The sequence below is a fragment of the Alosa alosa genome, chromosome 11 (assembly GCF_017589495.1).
Source record: "Alosa alosa isolate M-15738 ecotype Scorff River chromosome 11, AALO_Geno_1.1, whole genome shotgun sequence".
NCBI classification, from domain to species: Eukaryota; Metazoa; Chordata; class Actinopteri; order Clupeiformes; family Clupeidae; genus Alosa; species Alosa alosa.
In genome coordinates, this window is record NC_063199.1 from 34,457,902 (window position 1) to 34,481,567 (window position 23,666).

Below are 23,666 nucleotides of genomic sequence, written 5' to 3' on the forward strand. Positions count from 1 at the left end.
GATTCTATCCTGTCTGACTGGAGCTGTGAGTGCAGGGGAAGCCCATGGCCTCTTATGGCCTCCTGTCGTCTCTCTGCCTCACACCTTCACTCTTCATCAGGACGGGAGGAAGAGAGACTTTCACGCAGCTCTTCTTCCTCTGAAGTGATGTGCTATAAGCTATAAGCTATCATTAGCAGCACACCAAAGCATCTGTTCTGTTTTCTTTTTGTTTACAGCAAGCAGCGCCTCTCTTTAGCTTGTTCTATATGGATCGTTTGTGTGTGTGTGTGTGTGTGTGTGTGTGTGTGTGTGTGTGTGTTCTGTGTGTGTTTCTGTGTATACATCGACGTGTGCTCCGCATGTGTTTTTTAGCCTATATAAACAAATTCCAGCTTCCAAAGTACCAGATAAAGACTGTTATTGTCAAGCCTACAGCAAGAGTGAGGTTTAACAGCACAGCAAGAGTGAGGTCTAACAGCACAGGTATTTTAGAGTGAGGTCTAACAGCACAGCTATTTGAGGTCTAACAGCACAGCTATTTTAGAGTGAGGTCTAACAGCACAGCTATTTGAGGTCTAACAGCACAGCTATTTTAGAGTGAGGTCTAACAGAACAGCTATTTTAGAGTGAGGTCTAACAGAACAGCTATTTTAGAGTGAGGTCTAACAGCACAGCTATTTTAGAGTGAGGTCTAACAGCACAGCTATTTGAGGTCTAACAGCACAGCTATTTTAGAGTGAGGTCTAACAGCACAGCTATTTATGACCGCCGCTAGCGAAGCTATTTCCCAAATACAATGTAGCCTACAGGTGTAAGTGACCTTTATCAATCCAGCTGCAATGGATGAACTGTGATGAACTGCCCTACTTGTGATTGTTTAGGAGCTTTAAAGGTTTTATAACAATGCTACAACTTCTTTGGCTATTCTACAATCTATTCACCTTTTCAAGCCAGTAGGCTACTTTCTGTGCAGCCGCACACACACAGGCATGCCAAACAAGCATACACAAAAGTTTCAAGAGTGGGGATGGAGTAAAAGATGGAACAAATTGATTAGTGTGATTTATTTTCGCGGAAAGGATGTACAGGACTGAGCGGCGGTCATATTTTGTACCGCTATGCGGTACATCTAGTTGAGGTCAGGCTGCCAGTGCTGTTGTATGATGTGGTAAGGTGTGCTAAGAGGAGCTGGGCTTGTATTAAATCTGGGTACGGCATGGATGCCTGCCATCTTAGGGTAATCGTACTCCTTGATCAAGTATTGACACAGTCTCCATCAACATGAAAATCCAATAAAGTGTCTATTGCCTCCAGAAGAGGAGGCTGCTAGTGTTTACACGTGCATCTATGAGCTGCCTCCTCTAAGTGCTTAGCAACAAGTCTGGTGCCAGCTTTGGAAAAAAAAACAGGAGTAGCTTTAAAGTTTATGATGATCTCTTCACAAGCTGTTACGATAGCATAACTCCGTATGAGGCTGCTTACATGCTAAACCATAAAACACAGACATATTTACATTTTACAAAGATCATTTTAACCCACTCATTTTTATTATGCATTTGCCAACCCTTTGATGATTATAGCATAGTGTCCTTGAGGATAAATCAAAAGAGTTCACATGGATTGATAGTCAAATTGGTGGAGGGCATTATCAGCAGGACATTAACTACGCAAAGGCATTATTAATTTATTCATTCAGAATGAGCTCAGAATACTATAAGAACAGAACACTATAAGCAGCCACAGACACATCAAAGACACCAGGCCCACTATGGAGGGTGTGGCTGGGACCATTGAAGTCTCCTGTGGCATTATCATGTGAATGTGCATCTGACGCTTTTGGCAAATCACCAGGTCTCTGTAGAGTAGGCGTCTCTGTGGAGTAGGCTCCTGGTTATACCCCAGGACATGAAAGACAGTCTTCATAATGTGATCATGGCGCTGGGCCCAAATGAAGTACCTGTGTACACAGAGGTGTGGCTCTGTTAGTTCTTTCTGTTTGTTTGCATTCGTTTCTCTTGTTCATGTGAAAAAGGCACATGAAAAAAAACGTCTGTCCTAATGCAGCAAGCCAGCAAGCCTGTCCTAATGCAGCAAGCCTATCCTAATGCAGCAAGCCTGTCCTAATGCAAGCCTGTCCTAATGCAGCAAGCCTGTCCTAATGCAGCAAGCCTGTCCTAATGCAGCAAGCCTGTCCTAATGCAAGCCTGTCCTAATGCAAAGCCAGCAAGCCTGTCCTAAGCCTGTCCTAATGCAGCAAGCCTGTCCTAATGCAAGCCTGTCCTAATGCAGCAAGCCTGTCCTAATGCAGCAAGCCTGTCCTAATGCAAGCCTGTCCTAATGCAAGTCTCTGAAGTGCTTTAGCATGTCCCGTGACCTTTGTTAGTAACCCAGGCTGTGGCCGTTGTTTGATATCTTGTTAACTTGGCCCTTTGAGTCGAGGTGAAATACGATACAGGGCAGCTGAGGCTCTTAACCCTGCTGAAAGGCTGGGCTGTGGGTGCTATATCAGCTTCTCAAAAGAATACATGCGCTTTGAATGGTGCAGCACTTCTCCCTGTCTCCTCTCTCTCTCTCTCTCTCTCTCTCCTTCCTCCTCTCTCTCCTTCCTCCTCCTCTCTCCTTCCTCCTCCTCTCTCCCTCCTCCTCTCTCTCTCTTCTCTCCCTCTCCTTCCTCCTCTCTCCTCCTTCCTCCTCTCTCTCTCCCTTCCTCCTCTCTCTCCCTCCTCCTCTCTCTCCTTCCTCCTCTCTCTCCTTCCTCCTCTCTCCCTCCTTCCTCCTCTCTCTCTCCCTTCCTCCTCTCTCTCCTTCCTCCTCTCTCTCCTTCCTCCTCCTCTCTCTCTCTCCTCCTTCCTCCTCTCTCCCTCCCTCCTCTCTCTCTCTCCTTCCTCCTCTCTCTCTCTCTCTCTCCCTCTCTCTCTCTCTCTCTCCTTCCTCCTCTCTCCTCCTTCCTCCTCTCTCTCCTCTCTCTCCTCTCCTTCCTCCTCCTCTCTCTCTCTCTCCTTCCTCCTCTCTCTCTCTCCTTCCTCCTCTCTCTCCCTCCTTCCTCCTCTCTCTCCTCCCTCCTTCTCTCTCTCTCTCTCTCCCTCCTCCTCCTCTCTCTCTCTCTCTCCTTCCCTCCTCTCTCTCTCTCTCCTTCCCTCCTCTCTCTCTCTCCTTCCTCCTCTCTCTCTCTCTCTCTCTCTCTCTCTCTCCTTCCCTCCTCTCTCTCTCTCTCTCTCTCTCTCTCTCTCTGTCTCTCCCTCCTCCTCTCTCTCTCTCTCTCTCTCTCTCTCTCTCTCCCTCCTTCCTCCTCTCTCTCTCTTCCTCCTCTCTCTCCTCCTCTCTCTCTCTCCTTCCTCCTCTCTCTCTCCCTCCTTCCTCTCTCTCTCTCTCTCTCCCTCCTTCTCTTTTTACCCCATCTCTTTCTTTTACGCCCCCATTTATTTCTTCTCCTCTCCCTCATCCCCCTCTCTTTTCCTCTCTCACTCTCTCTTGTTGGGTGTGTGACTCCCCCACAGCACCATGGAAACGGAGGCCATCCCTTGGCCTTGGTGCTGTGTGTGTGTGTGTGTGTGTGTGTGTGTGGAGCAGGGGTGGGCCGGCCGGGCCTCTGTTCGCCTGACAAAAAGCCGAGGGGCCGCGTTGACCCCCGCGTCCTTACTTTCAGCTCCCGTCCAAAACTCATGTAAATTTCTCCTTAAGCGCCGGATAATTGTTTTTCACTTTTATCTGAGCCAGAGCCATATCATGCAGGCCACATTAGTCTGAGGGGGTGGGAGGGGTGTGTGTTTGAAATTACGAGACGTGATTCTTAAACCAAGCCTAGGAATCCCCACTGAGGCGTAGTGTTCATTTGAAGGCATGCGTTTGATTGGCTGTATTGATAAGTGCTCCCATACTCCCACTCAAATTAACCCACATTCAGCGCTAGTGCCTCAGAGCAAGAGAACCAGTGACAAGCAGGAACAGCAGACATATTGAATATGACACACATACAGTATATAAAACAATCTGTGAAGAGTGGAGAAATACAGTATATAAAACAATCCTGAGTGGAGAAACCTGTCAGTGTTGGAATGTGTTTTTCTTCTACTCACAATGTTTTTAAACGGACTGAACTACATGAAGTCAGTAATGTGTTTGGACTCATAAAGAGCCCGAGCAAACAGGAGCTCAATGCTGGAGCAGAACAGTGATCGTTGAGACAAAAGAAAAGGGCTTTTGAAGAGACATCTGGCAGAGAAAAGGGAACTAGGAATGATCACTTCTAAAGAGATACCACTAGTGCAGGGACAAAGCTGTGTCTTGTTTGTGGACCTTGACAACCAGACATTGCAGAAAAACAATCAGCACTCCATCTTGCGCTAGTCCTGCTTGGTCTGCTTTCGTGGGCAGCAGTAAAGTATTTCAGGAGTTATGCCCCCATCACAACCCACTCCAACGCCCTTGAGAGAATTCCATCTCCTATTCTCTCTTCCACTCTCAGCCAATGGCATTGCACCTCCATTCAACTCTTTGAATAGAAAACCCCATCAGAGTCTCCCCCCCCACACACGTACACACATAACACACACACACACACACACACACACACACACACACACACACACACACACACACACACACACACACACACACACACACACACACACATACACACACACACACACACACACACACACACACACACAATACACACACACACACACACACACACACACACACACACACACACACACACACACACACACACACACACACACACACACACACACACACACACACACACACACACACACACACACACACACACACACACACACACACACACTCTCTAATGTGTCATTCGCATATAGAGGGGCCTTGTGGGTCTCAGGCTGAACTTTGTAGCAGTAGGAAAGTTGCCATTGAAGTGTGTGTCTGTCATGGCTGCCTCCTCAAAGCTCCCAGAGAGTGGCCACCCCGCCGCAGTGTGTGTCTGAGATCGGAATGGGCCGTCGGGGAGCACCTAGTGTGTCCGCTCAACAGAGCCACTGTGCAGAAATAATGTCCATTAGACCTGGTCAATCACGCCCCTGCCCCCCTCTATGCCATGTGGCCAGCTTCATTCCTTTCATATCACAATCCATACCTCATAATAGTCATTCATCACCGGGATTACACATACTGACCATTGTTAGGGGAAGTCTGGTCAATAATGAGTTTTGGTGAAGCTAAATGAGCCGTGGAGATGTATGTATGCACTGGATTAATACACACTTTGATATGCGGCACGGTGCCATAGGATCCTCCGCATTAGTGGTCGGTTTGCTGTCAAAGATGAGCAATGGGCCTTAAGGCTGCGCGAGTCCCTGGGCTTTTTCCTCACAGCTTTGGGAGCACATGTTCTGGTTCCACAGAGACTCAATGGCATGAAGTGACATGCAACACTGGCCATGTGATGAGGTCATTGGGCACGCTCGCTCCAAGCACTGGACACTGTGCTGTTCCAGCCCAGCAGAGCAATGTATACAGCGTGTGCTTCTTGTATATTTGGCTGCTTCAGAGGTGCACAACCCAAAGGGAAGCAGAAATCTGGGAGTTCTAGTAGGTTAGTAGATCTGAGCTCAAATCATTGTCCTGGTTAGTAGATCTGAGCTCAAATCATTGTCCTGGCCGGTGGACAATGCAAATGAGGGAGATTATGTTACATTTTCTGTGCTTTTGTGTAAAGGGTGTATTATTCCAGCAAGTCAGAGAGAATGGTGACACTTTCAAAGGGGGAGCTCAGGCCATTGTTGTGCCGTGCAACCATAGCTAACGGACGTCAAAGAGCTTTTTCTCATCACTCTTTTTAATGGTGGCAATAATACCAGCTAGGAGTCAGCAATAAACCAACTTCCTGTGCGGCGAATCAGCTGGATTGAGTTGCGTGGGCCATCTGTTGAGTGAGCTACTGGACGTGGGTCACCTCTCTGTTGTGGGCTACTGTAGTGGTGGGTGTGATGGGAAAGGAAGTCTAAACTTATGCCTCAGGCAGGGGCCACTTTACTCAGTGTTTGTAAAGTTCTTCTGTAGACCTGTCTGGCACAGTTGGGGACAAGAGAAAGTCGAAGTTCCTCTGAAATGTGCCACTAGAGACATTAAACCAGTGGCCCACTGGGTTAGATCGTTTATTGATTGTTTCAGAGAACTGTGTTCTGTGAACAGTTCAGAAATGTCTGATTTTTTTTCGTTTTCACATTAATGTTTTGTTATTTTGTTAGCACTATGGGGAGAAAAGCAGTGAAGCGCCGACACACATAAACCGTGATGCTGTAAAATTTAGGGTCTCTACCGAAGCACACATGATACCAGGAAATGTTTAACCCTTATTGTCCGGAGACAAAAGCTTGTTTTAATCCCACTGAGAGAGGCGACCCAGAGGGAGGGTCTGGGTGGAGCGGCCTGGCTCAGTGTTTGCATGCCTGAATGGGAACGACTGCCCTGTCAGACTGTCATAGGCCAGCGTGAATCACATCGTTAACTCCACAAACTTAGATGCCTACGTGATCGATAACATGTGGACATAATCGCATCAGGAAAAAAACTGTTGGATACTAGCGTTACAACGAAGGCTACTCTGTTTGCATCTGATTTTCGGTAAGTTTCATAAATAGATAAATAGTTGCTTGTAATTCACGTAGTTTTCATGTAACGTTAAGCTGCTGAGATGCTCCGCTCAGGCCAGGCAGGTGCATGTGAAGACGCTCTAGTCGGCTACTCTGTCAGATCATGCCTTGCATTCTTCAACCTTCTGGCAGGAGAGAATGCTCAAAGAAAGCGATAAGCCTCGAGTCCACTTAATTCGTTTACATTTGATGGTGTCTAACTGCTTTCATTTCTGCTACTGGTTCCATCTCAGTTAATTAACTGATATGCTTTGGTTGATTAGAATTATATGTCTACTCTTCCATTAATAAGAGGACGTGTTTCCTCTCCTGAACGACATTATCACCGAAGTCTTTTATGGTACACGCTTCGGAAATGATCACTGGTACCCAGCCATTACGCGCACTTGTCTCATCCGACTTAAAAAAAATAAATCTGTCGGTATTTCACGATCCAGCATGTAATTTCTGTGCTTAGTATTCAAATTGCCTGCCTGGTAGGCTGAATGTGGACTGGATTCTGATACAGTCCGGTTATCTGACGAACTCTGTGAACGTGGAAAACATTTTTTAAACCGAGTCTATCCTGACTACGCTGTGACCTCTGTAAATCCATGCTCACATTTTATGAAAATGGGACACTCGTGCGTATGGCAACGGTGCATGCTGATAAAGACTATTTAATTTATATAGTATATTTAGTATTTAGTTTTGTTATTTTTCTTATCTTGTACTGTCTCTATTGTACAGTAGAGTTTGGTTATATGTTTACTTATACTTATATTTACAATTTCTGCTGTAAGTGCATGTTGTGTGTGATGTCTGTATGCTACCGAGACCTTTGAATTTCCCCTAGGGATCAATAAAGTATCTATCTATCTATCTATCTATCTATCTAGACTCCGACCTCCATCAGCACCTCTATCCGACTTATCGCAATGTGTGTGTGTGTGTGTGCGCGCGCGCGCGTGTGTGACTTATCGCCATAGTAGAAACAGAGAGCTCAGGCCGTAGTTTGGTCCCCTTGAGAAAATTGGGCATTGGAGGCTTAACGAGAAAAACAGCTGTTGCTAACCGGAGTGCTGAGTGCTCACGCGCCTCTAATGAGGGGGAGCTGACACTCAGAAAGCACATCAATCATCCCATTCCATCCCCAGTTATGTGCGGGGTAGTGCATACACATGAGAGTTGTCTAAAACCTCCGAACAACATTTTCATTGACAGATTTCAACATGCACTCAGTGAGAGGCAGCATGCCATGCAGGCCTATAGATTAACCCCCAAATGAATAATATGCTGTGAGAGGTGGCATGCCATGCAGGCTATAGATTAACCCCCAAGTGAGTAAAAGCATCATGGCCTCCGCCAGCATGTACATCATCCTCACTGTACATGTCTGTTCCCTCCTGTCCATTCCATGACCACAGACTCAATGCCTGGAACTTGACATCGGTTTTTCAAACGAACCAGGGACATCATGTGCATTATGTTTGAAAGAATATGTGCCGTTCCATTGCATGGTTTGATCTAATAAAAGGAAGTAAAGCTTTGTTAAACTCAGATTTCACAGGCAGTGGATCCTTCCCAGTGAGAATAGCGAAACAGCCCGATTGGAGCCCTATTTTAACTCACTTTTGATAGCTTCATTCTATCAGGCTGTGTTCTCTCTCTGTGTGGAATTGTGGTGTTGATATCTCTAAGCATGGCCTCGGGCTCCTAATTAGATGTCTGCTATGAAATGTGGAATTGTGGTCAGGGCGTAAAAAGCTAAACTCTACGCCTCTTTTCTCCAGATACCAGCACATAGAAAGCAGCTGAGGCCATCTTGCTCAGCAACACAGGGCTGCATGCATATCATTGTAACAGATAAGAAGTGTGTAAATCTAATAGCGGGACTTGGCTGTTAATGTGCTCTGTAATGTATAGCTTGTGGTTTCCAGATGAAACTCTCAGATGTTGAGGCAAGGACATGTTTTAAATGGCGTCATTGCTCCGTGCCGTGTGTGTTGATGAGATGTCGAGGCAAGGACATGTTTTAAATGGCGTCATTGCTTCGTGCCGTGTGTGTTGATAAGAGAGGAAGAAACGGCGCTCTGGCTCAGGTGTGCTGTGGAATTGGCTGCGGTTATCTGCGTCCGTTTCCCTCCTCGTTTAGGCCGTTTATCTGCGTCCGTTTCCCTCCTCTTGTTAGGCTGGTCCCTGGAGGTTGATAAGCCTGGCTGGAGGCAGAGGCGGATTGGCTACTTCAATCATTTCTTGCATCGATTTCACCTGGTGTCTCGGCGTGCATGGTGACAGACATTTTTACTAGGGCTGTCAATCGATTAAAAAATTAATCTAATTAATTACATACTCTGTGATTAATTAATCTAAATTAATCGCATATATGATTTTTGCTGTGAAAGTATTTTAAATATTTAAATTCAAATGAATCATTGAATAATCAGCATTAGTGACATTAAAGTTCAAAAACTCTTTTATTATTATTTTAATAATGGCCATAATCTATGATATGACCTAATATGCTGAGGAAATCAATTCAAAAGTGCTTCTTGAAGAAGGTTTTTTTTATCACATACATTGCAGAGGACTTTTTTTTAATCAACACTTTATTTTTATCAACACCATCAAGCCCTTTTTGAAAACTAAATGTTCCAATCAATGATCTAGGCAGCACATTTTCTTCTCTCTCCTTCATTTTACAGTCTAATGGTTACTGACTACAACGGCTCGGGGTCAGAGGTCATACAGAATCGATTAATCTGCGTTATCGAAAATTAATCAGTTATTTTGACAGCCCTAATTTTTACCAGTGAGCCTGTTAGAGCAGCAGTGAACAGCTTTCAACTGATGGAGCAGGCCATAGACGAGCATGGTCCAGTGGGAGGCCGCACACACAAACACACACACCTTTTTCACACTTTCTTTCTACCATAGATTGCTACATTGTCTGGTATGTCAGGTAGAATTACTGGCCCATGTATCAAAAGCATTCTTTGGTCAGTTTTCCCTCCTCGCTGCATGATTAAAGTGGCATGGAGAGTGGTCTAGCATAGATTACACACCACGGCCTGAACTATGGATCATGTGGAAACGCCCTGATGGAATAGATGCTCTCTGAATTGTGGAGAGGGGAGATGAGGGCCTTTGACAGGGGATTTGCCTGAATCAGAGCAAAGTCGCTATGCATGCAGAACGTACATCGTGGTGCACGCTGAAGCGGTACATTCATCTTGGGAAACAAATGTCAGCCCCGTGGCCCCGTGGCCAAAACAGGCTGTGCGTGTTCATGAATTTCAGGGTTCATTGATTGTTGTCAGAGCTGGAATTGCATATTACACAGCTTACTTATGGTTTATTTATACAAACCAAAAGGAAACACCTCATATGTGTTACCTAAACCTTCTCTAGAACATCCGATGATTTTGTATCACCATGCTAATGCTATTTTGATCAAAACTGTTCAAGTGTTTGGGTCGATGTGTGCCACCTAATAGGCTGTACTATATCAAATCATCACTGAATAAACTTTTACAGACATATGTCAATGTATGTTATTAATGCACATGCAAATGTATGTAATTTCTCAATGATTTAGTAATGTTTTTGAGTGACAGTATCAATGCTGTGTTCCATGGTTCTCGTGTGATGACAGAACTGATCGCCTGTGTCGTTGTGTTTTTAGGTTGCAGTGTCCAGCTCAGAGGTCAGGCAGAGGACAAGTGGTGACAGGACAGGAGTGGAAACTGGACCTTCTCCTGAGGTAAGTGCTACTGACCAACCTCTAAACCTGCTGTCCAGGGAATCCCTATAACATTGGCTACAAAAGGGATTTTCATATGTGAGGTGTGTTATCAAGCACTGCTATTACAATGGTTGTATCTACATTTTTGCCCTTCGAGTCATTCGGTTCAAGCATGGATGGGGCACGCTGAGTCTGAATGAAAGCCAGTGTAAAAATCCTCTTTTTTTCTAGTGAGTCACCATTCCCCGTCCATGCCATTAGCAGAGCACATTAATGTAATCCATTTCCAACACTTCCCTGTGTGATTTCACGCATGAGGAATGAATACTTTCACATGATAATGAATCAATGTTCCCAGGGCAAAAAACGACTGGTTCACCCTCCGAGTCACCCGTGGTGTATTTTAAAAAATAAAATAAAGAGAAAGAAAGCTGTCACGCCCCAGGCTCTGGGACACTGCTGCCATTTCACTGAGCATCAGTACCTCTCGCCCCTGTCCATCCTGCTGCCAGTATTTCAGGCTGCACCACCATAAACAGGTTTAACACTGCGTTCAGTGCTGTTTTAACACTGTGTTCAGTGCTGTTTTTAACAGCGTTCAGTGCTGGTTTAACACTGTGTTTAGTGCTGTTTCAACACAGTGTTCAGTGCTGTTTTTAACACTGTGTTCAGTGCTATTTTTAGAAATGTGTTTAGTGCTGTTTTTAGAAATGTTTTGGTGTTGACTTAGTTGTGAATTCTTCGAAATGATACAATCACAAGCACTATGTCAGTTTTCATATAATGAGGTGAGGCTTACACGGACTCTAGACCAAGGCTGAGATGAGGCTTACACAGACTCTAGACCAAGGCAAAGATGTTGTGAAAATAGTGTTGTTTTTTGCCAAGGATTTCTCTGGCTTGGGTCGAAAACTGTGTGATTCAGTTCAGTTAAGCATGTCATAGTCTCAGACTAAGAGACAGTCAACTCTTTTATTTCTTCCTGGTGGTGGTCATTACTGCTGTACACAGACTGGCTGAGTCCACACTTTTTACACAGAGAGGAGAGAGGAGAGGAGGGGGGGTGTAGAAATGTCAGTGGGTAGGGCCTGTAGTCTGATGCGGCAGTTTGAAAAACAGTCAGGTGAAAAGGCTTTGTTCGCCCTCGCATTCAGAGTTGCTCACAGCAGAAACCCCCCGGTTGATGTTTACCTCAGGAGTCTTTTGTCTTTTGTCTACATGTCCGTGTGTGTTCTCTGCTCACATGCGGGTTGTGGTTTGTGTGTTTTGTTAATATCAGGAAGGTTGGGACAGTGAGCCTGTAAAGACTGAGACAAAAACTAGTGAATAAATGAGTTGATTTACTATTTCATTTGCTTGTGCTGTAGAACAGCTGAACTCGGTTGAACTCTTTAACCGATTGTTAACATTAAAATGATTCATTGGAAATTCCATGTTCAAAAATTATTCAGTTGCAGAAGTTATTTTATGTATCTCAACAGAAGCAATTCCTTGTGGATTCAGACATGAACATAGACAACAAATTATGCAGTTTCTCAATCACTTTCTCCCCAATGTGATTTGAAGCATGAAAGGCTTCATTCAGCCAACGCAGAAAATACACCACACTCAAAGTCAGACTTCAATTTACATAATCAAGACAAGAAGCCAGCAAATCCATGGCGACCTTTTCCATGCTCTCCCTCGGCTGCTGGCCTTCTCTACGAGCCCCTTTAAGAGAACGGAGTCACGTTGATAAGGCGTCCAAGTGGAATGTGTAACCTTGCGGGCTTCTATAGCGTAGACTCCTTGCGGAGTGGATTAGTCCTCGTGAGCGCAGAGGCAGGTTGCTCTCAGCAGGTGAGAAGGCGACGTGATTAAACCCCAGTATGAGTGGGATTAGCCGTCCCACCAACACAAACACCAGCTAGCAGATGGAGCGGTAGCATCATGCAGACCCTTCGGCACCCCCCAGAAGTGGTTAAGGCAGGCATGGATGGATGGATGGATGGATGGATGGATGGATGGTGGCAGAGTTCTGCTGTGGCTTTGATATGGTCTCTCTCCTCTGAAGAGGCTGGGAGGGGTGGGAGAGGGGACAGCCCCCCACCTCAGGGGGAAGCAGGGGTGGGAGAGGGGACAGCCCCCCACCTCAGGGGGAAGCAGGGGTGGGAGAGGGGACAGCCCCCAGGAGGAAGCTGTGCCAGACTTGCCAGGCTGAGGGCTGCAGTTGAACAGATGGAGACGCGAGGCCAAGAGATGCCGGTCCACGTTGGGGGTCTCATGCTATATTTATTCTTCCTCTTTCTTTCTGTCTCTCTTTCTGGCTTTTCTTTCTAGCTCTCTTTTCTCCCCCTCTCTCTTTCACAGCCTGCACCTTTCTCTCAGACTCACTATCTTTTTCTTGCTATTAGTCATCCATCCATCAATACATCCAGAACTCAGTGGCCCTCATTGTGTCTTTATGCATGTCCACAACTGCCCAACCAAACCAAACAAGTCTCCTGGGACTGTGAGCGGCACTGGACCGTCACGTGTAATCGCCACAAGTCTCGGAACGAATCCGATTTGACAGGATATTGACACATTCTGCGGAATATATGGTCCATTTCTCAGTTCACTCCCTCTCTCCGCTGTCTGTTTGTAAACAGCGTTGAGAGAAATGCTGTGATTGATGTGGTCATTAATCTTGGTTCATGGTTGAAGGCCAAGTTTGCTCGCTCCGTCTGAATTTGAATGGCTCTGTAATGTCTCCCCGTCCACTCCTGGGTTTACAGAGGAGCTCTCTGGTGGAGACTCTGCTGAATGCTTGCTGGAGCGGTCAGCCTCACACAGTGCTGAATTGAACTGAAGGGAACTGAATGTGTATGTTCTTGTATGGATAGTATAGACTGACCCATTACATAACGTGTTTGCTATCTGGTTTAAGCTGATCCAATCTGTTGAGCTAAAAGACATAATCGTACTAGAGATGTGATATGTACTGTACATCCCTTAATGCACCATAATGCATTAACAGCCTTTAAATTGCTTATCACACTGAGCCTGAGTGAGCCTTCTACCCCATGCCTGAGTCGCTTATAAAATGATATTTGGGTTGGCCTGGCATACATTCCATTTAATGCTGGGCTGGGCTGGGCCGTGGTGTCGCTGGTGTCGCTGGGTCATGGTGTCGCTGAGTTGTGGTGTCGCTGGGTCGTGGTGTCGCTGGTGTCGCTGGGTCATGGTGTCGCTGGTGTCGCTGGGTCGTGGTATCGCTGGATCGTGGTGTCGCTGGGTCGTGGTGTCGCTGGGTCACTGGGTCGTGGTGTCGCTGGGTCGTGGTGTCGATAAGTCGTGGTGTCGCTGGGTAGTAGTGTCGCTGGGTCGTGGTGTCGCTGGGTAGTAGTGTCGCTGGGTCGTGGTGTCGCTGGATTGTGATGTCGCTGGGTCGTGGTGTCGCTGGGTTGTGGTGTCGCTGGGTTGTGATGTCGCTGGGTCGTGGTGTCGCTGGGTCGTGGTGTCGCTGGGTCGTGGTGTCGCTGGGTCGCTGGGTCGTCACGGCGCTGATCTGCACTCGGGCAGAAGCGAGTGGGTCTGACTGGCGCACAGCGGCAGCTCGTCTCTGAGGGTGCTGGATGACCCCATTACCCGTCGCCGTGGAAACCCACATCTGTCCAGCTGTGCTGCTGCCCTCTATAATGGACTGTGGCTGGCAGATTATGGGATGGAGGCCATTATGGGTGGAGGCCGCCACCATTAGCAAACACTTTGATGCTCTCTTATGTTTGTCATCCATTTTATTGTCACGCTAGCGTGCAAACATTGTAGTGCCCTGTAGCTTAGTGGAGTAAACACAGTGATTTTCGGACATTTGTGTTTAAGTGCATAACTCCGTTGCACAACAGACATCCAGCTAACTGGTCTGTTGAAATGGACAATGTCATAATCTGCATAATCTTTTGTTGAATGAGGTTCACATAAGGAAATTGAATAAGAAATGAAATGATAGTTCACTCCCCATATTGGACTGTGCATGTTGTTGCTGATCATTGATGCATTGGCAGTGTTCTATGTGTTCTATGTGGCAGTGTTCTATGTGGCCGTGTTCTATGTGCCAGTGTTCTATGTGTTCTATGTGGCAGTGTTCTATGTGCCAGTGTTCTATGTGGCAGTGTTCTATGTGACAGTGTTCTATGTGTTCTATGTGGCAGTGTTCTATGTGGCAGTGTTCTATGTGGTAGTGTTCTATGTGGCAGTGTTCTATGTTGTGGTGTAATGTCAGCGTTCCGGTGCTTGTGAACTTAGTTCCTCATCTACTTCATCCCACACATTCATCATGGGTCAACAGTGAACTCTTCATTGACTCAGAGATGCTTTGGACGGGCAGTCAGCTGTGCAGAGGGCTTGGCTCAGCGCACAGCTCAGTGGACAGAGAGTGGTCAATGAGGTCTTGTGTCCAGGCCTTTTCTTCCACACCACATATTTGACTCCAAGGATGTGTGTGATCAGCGGGATGCAGTGTGTGTTGCTGCAGAAACAGCTTAAATGCTGACAGAGTGCCTCTAAATGTAAAACGGACTTAAACGAGCTTAAATGCTGACAGAGTGCTTCTACATTTAAAACGGACTTAAAAGAGCTTGACTTATTATCAAGTTAGTGAATCTCTGTGTCTTTATCTCATGTTCATTAGCATCATTTGATCTACTCTAGACCGATAACAACCACTAGTCAATTTAAACCCGTGTTGTTTTGAGGCTAATAAGATTTATTACTTCAAAGTCGTCTGGAAATTAGCCCCTAAGCAAATGGAGGAATGAGATTCTGGAGTGCGGGGACCTTTTTTGCAATTCAAATGATAGTTTGCTCAGGTCGGTCTTGAAAGGAGTGTTACTTTCTTTGGACTGTTTGTAGGAATTTGCATGTGAACAGAGGAATTCTCATTCATCCTTAGTTGGGAGGAAAACAGGCCTTTGCTTAGGGAAATGTAATCACCGATCATCCAAGCCGGTTCCTCATTTTCACGTTTTTATATCACGAGATTCACTTGCCCAGTCCCATCTTCATGCCCACGTGGGAGAGTATTGAAACCAAGATAAATATAATTAGAATGAAGTATATGAATACTAATCACATCAGAAAGCATTGTCTATTTTCATACACTTTGCTGTAAGGTCATCACATTGTCTATTTTCATACACTTTGCTGTAAGGTTGTTACAATTTCATCAGCTCAGTGGTTATCGCTAAAGAAACTTTTGCTCAATTCAGTCCAGATAGTTGAAGCAGCAGTCCATGTAGCATCTGACCAGATGTTCATCTCAACAATCAGACCATGTGGATCTACAGCGTGTAGCAATGCCGACCCTGGCAGGGGCTCTTGCCTGCGTGTAGCAATGCCGACCCTGGCAGGCGCTCTTGCCTGCGTGCTGGCGGGACAACGCCACGAGGAGGTCAGGGCTGATCCCTGACCCCTCCCTCTCCACAGCCACGCCCCCACAAAAGGCCTGATTTGATTTTCTCACACTTTGAAAGGCGCATTGTTTGTCGTCTCTCTGTCTAAAACTGGATGGCCGGTGCTTTTGGTGAGCAGTAAAGGGGAAATAATTTGTATTCACCTGCTGTGGCTCAGTGGGGGAAGGAGGGAGAGGAGAGGAGTGGAGAGCTGCCCAGTTCCATCACTACTTCCCTGGGTGCACTCTACCATACCACAGTCAACAACCACACAAATCCTGTTTGCATAAAATCGTATCATTCTTCAAGGAATGCGTAGCGGACCGCTCCATATTCTTTATAATAAAAATGTAAATATTACTTTAGGCTTATCCAACTGGGTTGCTTAAACGCAATTGGGGTTGTTAACGTCACGCAGTCAGCTGACGATAAAAGGCTGCTTGGCCTAACCTGCGGGGGAAGAGCGCTAATTACCAGGAAGCTCTATCGGAGAGAGTGATTACCGAGGGCATGGGAGACATGGCGGGAGCATTTTAAACAGAACATTCACACTGGATAGTTAAATTGGATTCCTCTGGATCGTACCCTTGTGGATTAATCCCTTTGAGGAATTACTATGAAGCAGCGCGGATCCTGAGCAAAATAGGACCGGCTCAAACTACTTTGTGTTGCGCACGACGGAATGGATCGGCAGCATGGCAAGATGTATTCCTTTCTCTTGTCGAGGTGTTGCGAAGATCCCTGGTTCAAGTCGTAGGCCTACTCTGCAGCTCCCCTGGCTAGTCTCCCGCTGGTAACTCAACACTCATCTCCGAGTCCACTTTTCCCTTCCGCCAGTATACAACTAATTCCACATATTCCACAACTCACTTTCCTTCAGTGACTCAGACTCTTCCATACTTTCCCTTTTTGTTTAAATATCATTTTATTTTCGATTGTATGGAGGGACAATGATTATTTAAGTTGTGTATGAATATTTTTGGTTTAACTTAAACTATCACAATATATGATTTGAAACTTATAAAACATGTTTGTGTTGTTTGATTTGTGTGATAGTTTCGCTGTAACGGTGGCTACATTTGAATTGGCAGCAAATACTGCCTGGCGCCCCAGAGACAATTTAATCTCTAAATTTAAAAAATAAGATTCAGATTAGTCACGTTACAAATGCAATCTGTGCATTTTCATCTAAAGTTACATCCAGAGTTCTCTGATAAACTCAGAAGCTCACTCTATTCAATATAGCTGGAGTGGAAGAGACCAAAGTACAGAACAAAACATGCCAAAACTGTCACCAACATACTACTCACTCTCACCTGCTCACAAGTAATACCATTTCATTCCCGTTACTCCCCCCACTCAGCTCAAGCAGGGAACCTGATTAGTCCATGAGCGACACAAAGGAAACAAAGTGTCTCTGGGTGGAAGACTAATGAGGAGTCTCCCTTTACAGTGTTACATGGGCTCCTGGCCGTACAATGGAGGCTTTGGAGAAGGGGCAGAGCGGCCCTCTCTGATTGCATTTCCTGGGGACCAGGGCGGTGTACTGTTCACTTGATTGTGGCCGAGTGGAGTGGGGTCTCGCGGGTGGACCTCCTCTGAGGCGACCCCCTTTTTGAAGAGCGCAGGTGGAGCTGTGAGGCAGGGGCCGAAGACGGAAAGAGGAGAGAGAGGGAGAGAGAGAGAGAGAGAGAGAGAGAGAGAGAGAGAGGGAGAGAGGGAGAGAGAGAGAGGGGAGAGAGGGAGAGAGAGAGGGAGAGAGAGGGAGAAAGGCTTTTGTGTTGCGGGGCCTGTGAATGCAGCGATGCTGTGAACTTTTCAACAAGACTGTGTCCACTCTACACCACAGCCCACCCCCCCCCCCCCACACACACACACACACACCTCACACCCCCACCCCTTCCATCCAATCTAGCCCACCCTTAAGGAAACTTTCTCACAGGACTTTCTCACAGATTTTTTTTGTTGTGGTTACTGAGGATTGCCACATCCTTCCTTAGTCCATTTCAGCAGGTGCAGAAGAGAAAGGAAATCCAAAATGGTGACACACGCTGCACTTCCTCTCTGCCTTACAGTAGCATGGCTGCTAAATCAGCGTTATTCACAGAAATGTATTCTGAGGGTTATTGATCATAAAATGGAGATGCATGCTGCTTGTCTTGGCCTGATGTTGGTGACCCGTCACACACAGCTTTCCGGTGTGACAGCCAGAGCCGTGTGGCTGCCTGGTTTGGTCAGTGTGACAGCCAGAGCCGTGTGTGGCTGCCTGGTTTGGTCAGTGTGACAGCCAGAGCCGTGTGTGGCTGCCTGGTTTGGTCAGTGTGACAGCCTGAGCCGTGTGTGGCTGCCTGGTTTGGTCGTCACTTTCCATTTTGTAGCTTTTAGCATGTGGCCCAGGTGCAGGCTTGTCCCTCTTGTCACTCAGCGCTGTTCTTTCAGCGCGCACACCTGTGCCACATCACTTTCATTATTTCAAAGCGGGAAGACGGCCTGCCATTTCCGATGTCTTAATACATGCCCCAGACTAGAGCGATGTTGTGCGTGTAACCTGCCAATCGGGCTTTGAAAGTACATAACTTCAGTGTCAGATATATTTTATTTTCGCCACATTTTATTTTGTGTTTCCTCCCCATTTTGAATTGATCAGGAAAATCCTTTTTGGTTGCGGGTAAAGGAAGGTCCTCAGCATGGATTTTTCAAATGTGCAAGCAGTCAGCTGAAAAGTCTGTGTAATTTTGTCTTTTTTATCAGCTTTAGTTTGAGATACACATACATTGTCCCTATGGCTGTCGTATTGTACTCTTATGGGAATGAGGAAACTTCTGCTGCTGGGGGAGTCACCGTTAGCACAATGGTGTGGCCAGATAGCCGAAAGGGCCAGTGCTGCGCATCAGCACATCCCAAAGCCCAGGACACAATGGCCATTGAGTTCGGACGGCGCTAGAGTGACCTCACATGTTTGCATGAAAGGGCTTAGTGACAGATCAGATATTTTGGCCGTGAGGTTAACTGTATGTCTTCTCTTCAGCACCCATCTCTTGCAATAACATCCTGGTGCTGGGGGGGTGCAGGGGCATGGTGAGGGGGTATGGGGGAGGGGGGTATGCAGGGGAGGGTGGGGGGGTATGCAGGGAGGGGGAGGAGGAGGGAGGGGGGAGGGGGAGGGGGGGAGCAGGAGGGGGCATGCAGGGAGGGGGTATGCAGGGAGGGGGTATGCAGGGAGGGGGTATGCAGGGAGGGGGTATGCAGGGAGGGGGGGAGAGGAGGGGAGGGCAGGAGGGGGCAGGGGAGGGGGGGGAGGGGGGGGGTATGGGGAGGGAGGGGGCATGCAGGGAGGGGGGGGCAGGGGAGGGGGAGATGCAGGAGGGGGGGAGGGGGAGGGGGAACACATTCAAGAAACAAATTTGGCTCAACTTTAAAAACATTTAGCTAGCAAGAGAAACTCATTTGGCCAAACTCATTTGGCCCTCAAACTTTAAAACACTCATCCTCACACTAAGAGACCTCAACTTTAAAACACTTAGGATTTGAACTTTTAAAACACTCTGAAGAGAAACTCATTTGACGCTCAACTTTAAAACACTCTGAAGAGAAACTCATTTGACGCTCAACTTTAAAACACTCTGAAGAGAAACTCATTTGACGCTCAACTTTAAAACACTCTGAAGAGAAACTCATTTGACGCTCAACTTTAAAAACACTCTGAAGAGAAACTCATTTGGACGCTCAAACTTTAAAACACTCTGAAGAGAAACTCATTTTGACGCTCAACTTTAAAAAAACACTCTGAAGAGAAAACTCATTTGAACTTTAAAACAACTTTAAAACACTCTGAAGAGAAACTCATTTGACTCACTCAACTTTAAAAAAAACACTCTTGAAGAGAAACTCATTTGACCTTCGCCTACTCAGAGATTTGGGTGTGAAATAAGCTGCTTTTATCAAGCCCTCCTTTCCTTGTGATTAAGTTAACAAAATTCTTAATAGGAGATTGTAGTTTTTTCCCCTCTCCCCCCTCTGTGACGAGAGATTAGCTGAATCTGTCCTCTCGCTGCCTGCTCGTGCAGTGGGGGAAGGGTCCATCGCCTTTTTGTCTTTCTGTCTTGCCATGCTCATTTCATTTTGATGAAAAGGTCAGCGGAACAGAAGGAAGAAATGGATTTCTGCAAAAAGAACCATCGCCATGGTTACCAAATGGTCTTGGTAGTATTTTAGCTCAGCTTCTCATGACTTATTCTCAAAAGGCATTTCAGGATAATTTACTACATGTGTCTCTGGAGGCCATGGGGGTAACAAAGTATTCAAATTCAAGAATTCAGTCCAGATAGATAGTCTTTATGTGGTATGAATTAATATAGGGAACAATGAAGTACAAAAATAAGTAGTCTACTCAGGGCAGTAAGCATCAAGAGCAGTGACCTGGGATTTCAAGTAGTTTGAAACGCAACAGTGAAACATGCCCAAGGAGACAGGACACTGCTACACAGGACCTGTAGGCACAGGAGACAGGGAGACAAGTTACACAGGAGACTCGTTACACAGGAGACTCAAGCACACAGGAGACTTGTTACACAGGGGACTTGTTACACAGAGACTTGTTACACAGGAGACTTGTTACACAGGAGACTCGTTACACAGGAGACTCGTTACACAGGAGACTCGTTACACAGGAGACTTGTTACACAGGGGACTTGTTGGACTTTCTGTTGGCTGTGTCGCCTTGTTGGTTCATGATAATCAAGGGGCCTCTGATCACCATAAGAATGGCCCGTCATTAGCATACTCATGCAAACCACACTCGACAAGACGTCGGATTATGCAAGACAGAATTCAAAAGTCCTGCGTATACATCTGGACACGATGCGCCTCCCAGTGCAGAAGAAGAAGTAGTGGTGATATTACGGACGATCGTGATCGCGTAGTGGTGATATTATGGACGATCGTGATCGCGTAGTGTAGCATAGTGGTGATATTACGGACGATCGCGTAGATCGCCGATGAGTGGTGATATTATGGACGGGCGATAAAGCGTGATCGCATAGTGGTGATATTATGGAGTGGTGATAATTAGTGGTGATACGGACGATCATGATCGCGTAGTGGTGATCTTATGGACGATCGTGATCGCGTAGTGTAGCGTAGTGGTGATATTATGGACGATCGTGATCGCGTAGTGGTGATATTATGGACGATCGTGATAGCGTAGTGTAGCGTAGTGGTGATGTTATGGACGATCGTGATCGCGTAGTGGTGATGTTATGGACGATCGTGATCGCTTCCTCTCCGCAGATACTTCTGGGACGTGTGGTCAGGGAAGGGTCAAGTTCAACTGCTGCACAGCGCTGCTCGCTCCAGTCCCAGGGTGCCCTGGTCTGCTGTTAATGACTTTTTAGAGTGATTGAGCTGCCTGATCCCGCCTGTGATGTGCTGCTGGGAGGGTCAGGTGTCACACAAAGCCAGCCAGGAGTCTTCTTCCGAGGTCTTGATTACAGTTGATGATAACGAGATCTTGAACGGAAATGAGGTGAGGCTTAAGTCGTGAAGTTGGCCTGGGAAAAAGAAAGGAAAAGTTGGCTCATGAGCAAGTCATACAGAAATACTGGACAACGTTCTCACCTGTGGTACAGGACAAAAGCACCTGTCACATTTGAACAGCTGCAATGTATGTAGGAGGTTTATTACTTTAAATTCCTCCATCATTTGTTATTGTTTCAATCATTCTTACTTTTTTCACTGAACACTTCACACTTACCCTCTCATTAACACTTGCTCTACTAAACTGCTAGTTATTGAATTGTATGAGGTGTATAAATATCATGAGTGTGGGGGTATGCTGGTGTCTGTGCAGCAGGTGCCGGGTAAGATGAAAGTGCTGTTTGGTTTTTTACGCCTCACACAGCAGAGGATTAGTTCAGCTCTGAAGATGGATCTTGATACAGCAGCAGTGAGCTGCTCAAATGAATGCTAAAGAGCAAGCGAGCGTTCACGTCACAAACACCTCAACACCATTAGCAACATCGTTGGCGTGGCAGCGAGTCGGAGATGCTGCTGTTGTACAGAGCTTAGTGAATGTCAATGATGAATGTTCACTGGGGGAGAGACACCGAATTAAACTCGCTTCCCCATTCTCTAGCCCAGTGGGAATAAAGCAGATAAGACGCTGGCCATTGATGGGTGCTTATCCTATTTTAGACGCTGAGAAATGGAGATGAGTTCACTGGTATTGTGGTGTGGTCTGAGAAAGTTTGCCAAAGCTGCTTTGTTTCAAGGGAATGTTTCTTTAGAGCAGCTAGCAGAGTTGATGGGAGCAGCCCAGCTGAGAGTGAACCAAACAGGTCAGCTCGATAAGCGAATGAAAAGAGTTTGGCGGGTGGGGGTGTGAATGAAAAGATGAGTCTGGCGGTGGTGAGTGGGGGTGGGGTGGGGTGGGGGGTATGTGTGGGTGGGGTGAGGGGTGGTTGGGTGGCTGTGCCGTACTGTCTTCATGTAAAGGGACAGCTAGTTTTGAGCCAGGGACACTCCATGAGCGACAGGGCCTCAATTCATATGTTAACCACTCCAATTATTTGCATACCCACACCACCCTCCCAATTATAAAAGCTAATGAGTGCATTATGGGAAACGTATGCTGGACCAGTTGATGGAATGTCATTGTGTGGCTGCTGTGAGATGTAAGGGGCCCAAGAGATGAGGCCACTGTATATCAATCTTCAAATGTCTCATTGAGAATCGTACATCATATCATGGTCTGTATCTTTTTAAAAGAAGAAAATAGAATATTTTATTTCCCCCAAAGTCTTTCATGCTTTCCAGAGTACCATATGCTGCATTACAGTGCTCATTAAAACACCAGCATTTGGATTTAGGTCAACAGTCAATTATTCTCTGCTCCAGGCCTGCGGTTGTGTCCAGTGTCCAAGCCTGCGGTTGTGTCCAGTGTCCAGGCCTGGGGTTGTGTCCAGTGTCCAACCCTGCAGTTGTGTCCAGACCTGCGGTTGTGTCCAGTGTCCAGGCTGCTGTTCTCGCGCTCTGTCCCTTTGGAGCTCATCCAGGACCCTGCTGTGAGTGCCCACAGCCCAGCCACTGGCCTTCACACACGCAGACAGCCAGGAAGGCATTCACAGTGGAGCCTTCACACACGCAGACAGCCAGGAAGGCATTCACAGTGGAGCCTTCACACACGCAGACAGCCAAGAAGGCATTCACAGTGGAGCCTTCACACACGCAGACAGCCAGGAAGGCATTCATAGTGGAGCCGCAACCTTGAGGCTTTGGTGGGCCACTATTTTACTACATCTACTCAGATGCTGAGGAGGGGGCGTTTAAACTAATGATTCATACTACAGTTGTAGTGCTGTTTTAAAGTAAAGAGCTGACATCCTAGCAAATATATTTCACATGGAATTTTATTTGCCTCTGCATTAATCACCTTCCCTGTTCCTACTGTTTAATTCATCACAAGAGACATTGATTACATTTACATTTAACCACGGTGATTGCAGATGTTCATTAGGATTTTTGCATGAGATTATTCTTGCCCAAGGGTATGACTTCTAACAAGATGAGGGGTTATTCAAGTTTACCCACCTCTTTTCACACCACATCTGTCAGATTGTACTTTTGATGCTTTGCCACCTTTCTTTACCTTATGAAATATGACGGGCTTAATTAACCTTCTACATTTACCTGCTGTCTCGATCAAAATGATTAAAGTGTTGAAATGAAGGTGCACCATGTCAGTGTAATGACTAGACAGACAGAATGTTAGCATTTGTTCAGAATAACTGGAGGCTTAGCACTGACGTCCATGGCTGACTCTGGTCTGGCTGGAGGAGAAATCAATGTGGGAATGAGACAGACCCCTCTAATTGTTTATCAGGCAGCTACAGCGTGTGTATCCCAGAGCTCTGGGGTGCTTAT

General features: G+C 46.4%; 1 long non-coding RNA gene across 1 annotated transcript in view; it reads left to right on the forward strand.

Moving 5' to 3' along the window:
* Positions 1-23,666, forward strand: part of LOC125302929 — a 58,093-nt gene that overhangs the window by 28,430 nt on the left and 5,997 nt on the right. The window contains exon 2 of the long non-coding RNA XR_007194986.1: positions 10,276-10,353. This is a non-coding gene — a long non-coding RNA (uncharacterized LOC125302929). The remainder of the gene's footprint in view (positions 1-10,275; positions 10,354-23,666) is intronic.